Source organism: Ambystoma mexicanum, chromosome 7q (assembly GCF_040938575.1).
Source record: "Ambystoma mexicanum isolate Mex_15411 chromosome 7q, UKY_AmexF1_1, whole genome shotgun sequence".
Classification (NCBI taxonomy): domain Eukaryota; kingdom Metazoa; phylum Chordata; class Amphibia; order Caudata; family Ambystomatidae; genus Ambystoma; species Ambystoma mexicanum.
Genome location: NC_090941.1, coordinates 840,083,726 through 840,089,725, shown reverse-complemented (window position 1 = coordinate 840,089,725; position 6,000 = coordinate 840,083,726).

The window sequence follows — 6,000 nt, the reverse complement described above, 5'->3', positions numbered from 1 at the left end:
TTCCCATGTATGGACAACCGCACCTCCAGAAAAAGGGCACACACTTTCAAAACCCTACAGGACCTTACATCTACTGCAGCATACAGTGCTGTACAAAACTTACTTTCCTCATGCTTAGTTCTCATCTTTGGTTACACTTTCCTACTGGTGTTGTAGATTGCAGACCGTATAAGGGAAAACCCGAGAGTAACAAGCCATTGCTGGATTTCTGTAATGGCATAACCAGCTCCATAAAGCTCTGTCAGCTTGGCACTCATCTCTAGGCTTGCATGTTTAAGCATCACTGGGCTCATGCGTTCGAGCATTACAGGCACAGCAGGTATACAGGTAGCGGTACATCAAGAGTTGCACTGCACAATGAATAACTGTAAGGTGTTGTCTGAACAGAGTCCTTTAAATGAATGTAAGGGTGCAGAATTAAGGCTCGGACACAAATCTAACACATTTCTTGTGTCCCTAAAGCTAAGGGGGATTCCCCTGCCTCAAAGAAATCTAAGGAAAATGCCATTGGATCAAATAAATAGTCAGTCATTGTCGTGTCCGAAAACCTCAATTCAATTCTAACATTATTACCTGAAATCAAATGTACAAGTATGCTATATTCTCAACTAAACTGATGATGAAAGTTCTTTGACAAAAGAAAGTTTCCAGTGTTTCTTTTCCACAATGAGATGTTCCAATGACAGGGATTAGCTCCTTTCTCCTAGATTCATTCTTGTTCTACTTCACAAGTTAGGAGCTTGTCTCCTCCTGAGGTGGTTCCCTTGACTTTGAAAAATAATACAACAGAACATTTCTCTAGGTAAGGGGAAGGATTTCTCAGACGCTTGTTACTTCTAGGCCTTCACAGATTACAACACAATGTTCACTCAGCCAGGGGTCTTGTCTCTATTTCCCTGGACTTTGCAAATTTTCCCAATGATGCACAACAAAGGTTCCAAGGTTTCCCACGAGCACCTCTTGATTCACAGAGGGATTATGTCTGGTTCACACTCCTGCCAAACATAACACAGGAAATGATAACTGTTAGTCTCTGCTAATCTCTTCCTTTTATCTCCTTAGGTCACAGACCTTGTGCTTTAAGCTTCATCTTTTTCTTAGACTTTCATATGGGTGCCTGTCACAAGCATATGTTTCTTTCTTGTCTGTCTCTTGCTCTGAGTCCCAGATCCTCTTATTCTCTGGCTCTCATATGGGTGCGGCTCCAAGACTCGCAATGTGTTATCACAACAGCTTGGTTTACTACTCTCCCAAGCATATGTTTCTTTCTTGACTGTCTCTTTGGTCCCAGATCCTCTTATTCTCTGGCTCTCGGGGTCCCAGACCCTCTTATTCTGCTCTTTGTGCTCATTCCCTGGCTTTCCCGGACCTCTAGCCCCTCTTTGTCTGCCTGCATACCTTTGTGCTTGGTTTGCCTCTTCCGGGCAGCAGGACGTCGGCGCAAGGCTCTGGTAGTGTTCGGGAGCCTTGTCTCGTCAGTCACGGCTTTGCAGGCTTCTGCGTCTCTCTCAGGATGCCTCTTCTCTGTACAGCCGCTCTTGTGATCCTGGGACACCCAGAAGGTTGTTCGGTCTGCGAGCCACCTAGTACCCATGACCTGGACTATGCACAGTCCTTCTCCCTCTTCCATGCACAGTGTTCACCTTTCCTGTTCTGCGGTAGTTGCTTCAGCATACCTCGCAGTTCCTATCAGGAGAGTGGATCTCTTTCACTTGGTTTCCCTCCTCTAATTTGTATTGCTTTGGTCCAATCTGGTAAGGCGGAAAACTAGACAGCTCACAACTGTTCCCTGGAGTAATTGTCCTACTCCTAGTCATCTTCATCCCAGTACTTGCTTAAAAATGTATGGAAGGTAACTTTGATCATCTTGTGCCTTAGTCATGTTCATTGTATTAGGTTGGCTGATTTTACAATAAAAGATATTGGCACTGGTTGGAACGCGGGAAGAAGGATTTGACTTTGGCAAAGAGGAAGGGTGTAACAAAACAGAGGTATACCGCGTTCTTAGGGAACGGTCGTCCCTAATCCCGTAAGGGGCTTCCTTTCCCATGTGATCCTCCCCCTGTGCACAACCCCCAGAGGAACTATTGTACTGTGGATGCACCGCCCTGCCCCCACAGCAAAGGTGTTCCCACTAGCACTAGGGGAGAAGGAACAATATCCACTGATTTGTCACATGAGGCAGAACAGTAGGCGGAGAGGACACAAGACATGTACATTTCTGCAGTTTGTTTCATGGAGTACCATCTTAAGCACAACCATCAATGGTTAGTGCCTTAATCGGGGACCATTGATGTTTTTCATCCTGTGCAGTCAGAAATCATGCATGTGAAAAAGTGAAACACCTTGCAAGATGCCAAAGGCAGTACTGATGCTCTGCAGGAGCTTTACATCTCCATATCAGCAGGTTGACTCACCCGCAGCAATCCGAAACCTTTATCCTTCGTCATATTGAAAAAGAAATTGTGTAAATACCACAGTATAGCTGCATCACTGCTCCAAAACCACATGATTGATAGTTACTATCGTGGTGTTAGCTCTAAACTTTAAATATAACACATACCTGAGTTAGGCTATTGTGGTAGGTATTTCTCATAATTATTAAACCCACAGCAGATTGGTATCATACGTGTTCCAGCCCTGTGAGCTCAGACCTGCTATGGACAGGCGGTGTGTATTCTCCCTACACTGTCTCTGCTGCAACCAGTAGGGCAGGAACTGGTGGGAGTAGCCTCTCTTCTCACCCGGTGCTGGTTACCAAACGGCCTATGATGCTATGGGCCTGAGAAGGGGGCAGGGTTAGTGTACATAAAGGGAGGGCAGCACAGCTGGGGAAAGATTCCACAATATCGTTACTCTCTGTTCCTCACCTTCCTTCCTGTCTCCTCCACTTCCTTAAGCACAAAGCACTTTAGGTATGATGCAAGAAGGTAAGAACCACTTGTCACAAGGAGAGGGCATTAGACCGCTTAAGCAGGTTTGCTTTTGTCCAGCCATCTCTGGACATTTGCCTATGAACGAGGGGTCTCCCTTCCCACTCTTTCTTTGATTCACTTTCAGACCATCCAGGGCTTAAGAAATAATTCACTTGGACCGCTTTTGGGAGAGTTGATCTTTCCAATGCCCTCAGCCATTGAGGTGAAGAAGGTGGATTCCAAGGCCGAGGCACACTATGCTCCATGCTGTGGTGACCTGGAATGAGGAGCCTGACCAAGTGAAGGCATGTTTGTTGCTATAGACCTTTATGCATCAAAAAAACAAAATCAAACCTATCTATATTGAAGGCTAGAGGTGGTTTCTCTACGTCAACTAAACTAAAACTCTGGACTGTCAGGCAGTCAGTGATGTCCAAAGTAAAGGCACCATCCTAGTCAAACCTCCTACTCTATCCCTGTCACTTAAACACAAATCACTAAGCTAATGGAAATTTTCTTTTATTCCAACCCTGGAGAATGACTCCCTTCTCCTGGGTAAAAGTCTCTCACTGTTCTTGTTTCACAAGGTTCCACAGATATCACTGGACTAGGAGAACGGCTCTCTTCTCCTAGTTGATAACTGGTTTTTAGCAGGCTTCGCTAAACTTAAACACAGTCTTTTGACTTTGCCTACCGGGACAAGGGAGAGACTCCCCGACCTCTCCTTGGCTCTTCAATGTTCTCTTAAATTACTGCAATTTTAGATTCCTCATTAATTCTTTCAGTTCCCTCCACAGATTTAATATTGTTCTTGCTTGAATGCTGTCCTTCAACTTGCCCCCACTGGGACGAGGGAGAGGCACCTCGCTGGACTCTTCAATGCCACAGTCTTATGGAACAGACCTGGGATTTGCCTCACAAAATTCCCTACTTCTCTTTTGTCTGTTCGCATCGCATTTATCAAGTTTTCCCGGCCCCTTCCCAGGCTTACTACCATTCCCATTACCTTCTCTCAGGGAACTCTTTCCCAGTTTTGCCAAGGTCAATGGTTTGTTCTTTCTCTTTCTTCTTCTGCCCGCTTGACTTCATGGTCCGCTACTGCTGGCAGTCGGAGTGCAAGTTTCGGACCAAACGGTCCAGCCATTACAGGTCTTGCAACCACCACAGTTCCTTGTACTTCCCATGTAATCACCAAAGCGGCTCTGCAGTAGGCTAGTGTTGCTGGTCTCAGCGTAGTTCTTGGACTGCACAGTCCACCCACCTATTTCGAACTCGCTGGCTTTTTGCCAGCCTACTAGCTCGTGGGCATTTCCGTCCGGATGTTGCTACCTCTTCAGATGCAGCTACCTCTCCGTAGGTTGTTCTCCTTGTCCTTCTTTGCTGTTTGGTTTAAGTAGCTGGGATTTTCCCAGCGTAGCGTTAGTTTGATTGACAACAGCTGGTCGAACACTGTTCATGCTTGCCGGTAGAGTTCTTGTGTTCCTCTTTGTCCCAGTACCTATCGTAGCGAGACTGTCTGCCACATTATAATAACACATTGTCTCAGATTGTATGATAAATAAGGAAGGACGTGTTGATGTTTTTACCCTGTAGGGTAGTGAGAAAAAGGGGCCGTGTCCCAGATGTACGTCCTTGTCCTCAGGAGGAGAAGTCCCTCCCCATGGGATCCTCCTGCGTGTTACCACCCCTATCGATTAGCGGCCTCACCTTCCTAGCCTCATGGAAAGGGGCTCCCCTCTGGGGAGAAGTGCCGTCATTATTATTATTGTATTTATTGAACAACAGAACAGATATACAGCGGGGGTAGGATACAGAGTGGGACAGGAGAGATACTTTTGTGGCGGGGAAGAGAGGGACGGGTGGCATCTAGCGAGTCAGGTGGCACGAGAGGCGACTTGATGGCCTAGATGTTGAAGAGCAAAGACTCCATAAAGAGGTGGGTCTTGAGTTATTTTCTGAATTGTAGGAGCGGATCTCCTAGAGTCGTATCTGTGTAGACGCTTGATGAGTCATGCAGCGGCATGTATGACACTTCTCAAGGGGACAAGAGAGGATGATGGGAGGCCTTCGAGGAGTGCATTAACCCCTTTCAGGTGGGATAGGACCAGTGCTTGAACGGTGGATCTAAAGCTGTCCGGAGGGAGGAAGGGCTGGACTTTTCACGGGAGGGAGAGTTTATACCAAGCTGTTTGAGTTTTCTTAGCTATGTGTGTCTTGAAGGAGAGGTGTTTATTGATGTGGAACCCAAGGGACTTGGTGCAGGAGGTGAGTTTGTGTGTGAAGCCCTCAAATTTCATGGTGGATAGCCAGGTCTGTATGTCTGGGTGTTGGGTGGTGTTAGTGAGGACTAGGAATTGGGTCTTGGAGGGGTAGAGCTTCAAGTATGCAGTGGGCATCTAAGACTGGATCAGCGAGAGGCAGGTTTTGAGCCTATGGATGTCCTTGATGATGAGGTAGGATTTGAACCAGCATAGGTCAAGGTTGCTGATTCCCATGCGTCGATGTAGGTTGTCCGTAAGGGCCTTGTGGTCTATTTTGTCGAAAGCGGCTGAGAGGGCGAGAAGAACCAGAAGGCAGGGATGGCCGTCGTCAAAGATGTTTGCGTCATCGACCACCTGTATGGTTGCTGTCTCCATGCTGCATCTGGGTATGAATCCGGACTGGTAGGTTTGGAGGAGATTGTTGGTGTTGATGTGTTGCTGCAGTTGTGTGGCTACCGCTTTCTCGATGATCTTATCTAAGAGCATAGTCACACTTCCCACTCCCAAGGCACATAGGTGATGACTCTTGCTGAGGACCTGCCACTCTGCACCAAACCTTCCTAGGCTGGGAGAGTAGACCCTGAAAGGACTCTGCCTATCCAAGAATCCCTGCAGTGGGTCTCACAGAATCTGGAGGGCCAGATCACCCAGGATCCCTGTTCTACTGCATCCAATCAGTCGAACCACATTCAAACCGTGTTCACTGCACTCAAAACAAAAGGATCCGTTCTTGTTGCTTTTTGCACTTCATCAGACCTTCGAACGACAGCTGCTTTAAATACATTCAAGCGTCCCACCACTGTATTGTGCCAAGCAGAGCATGT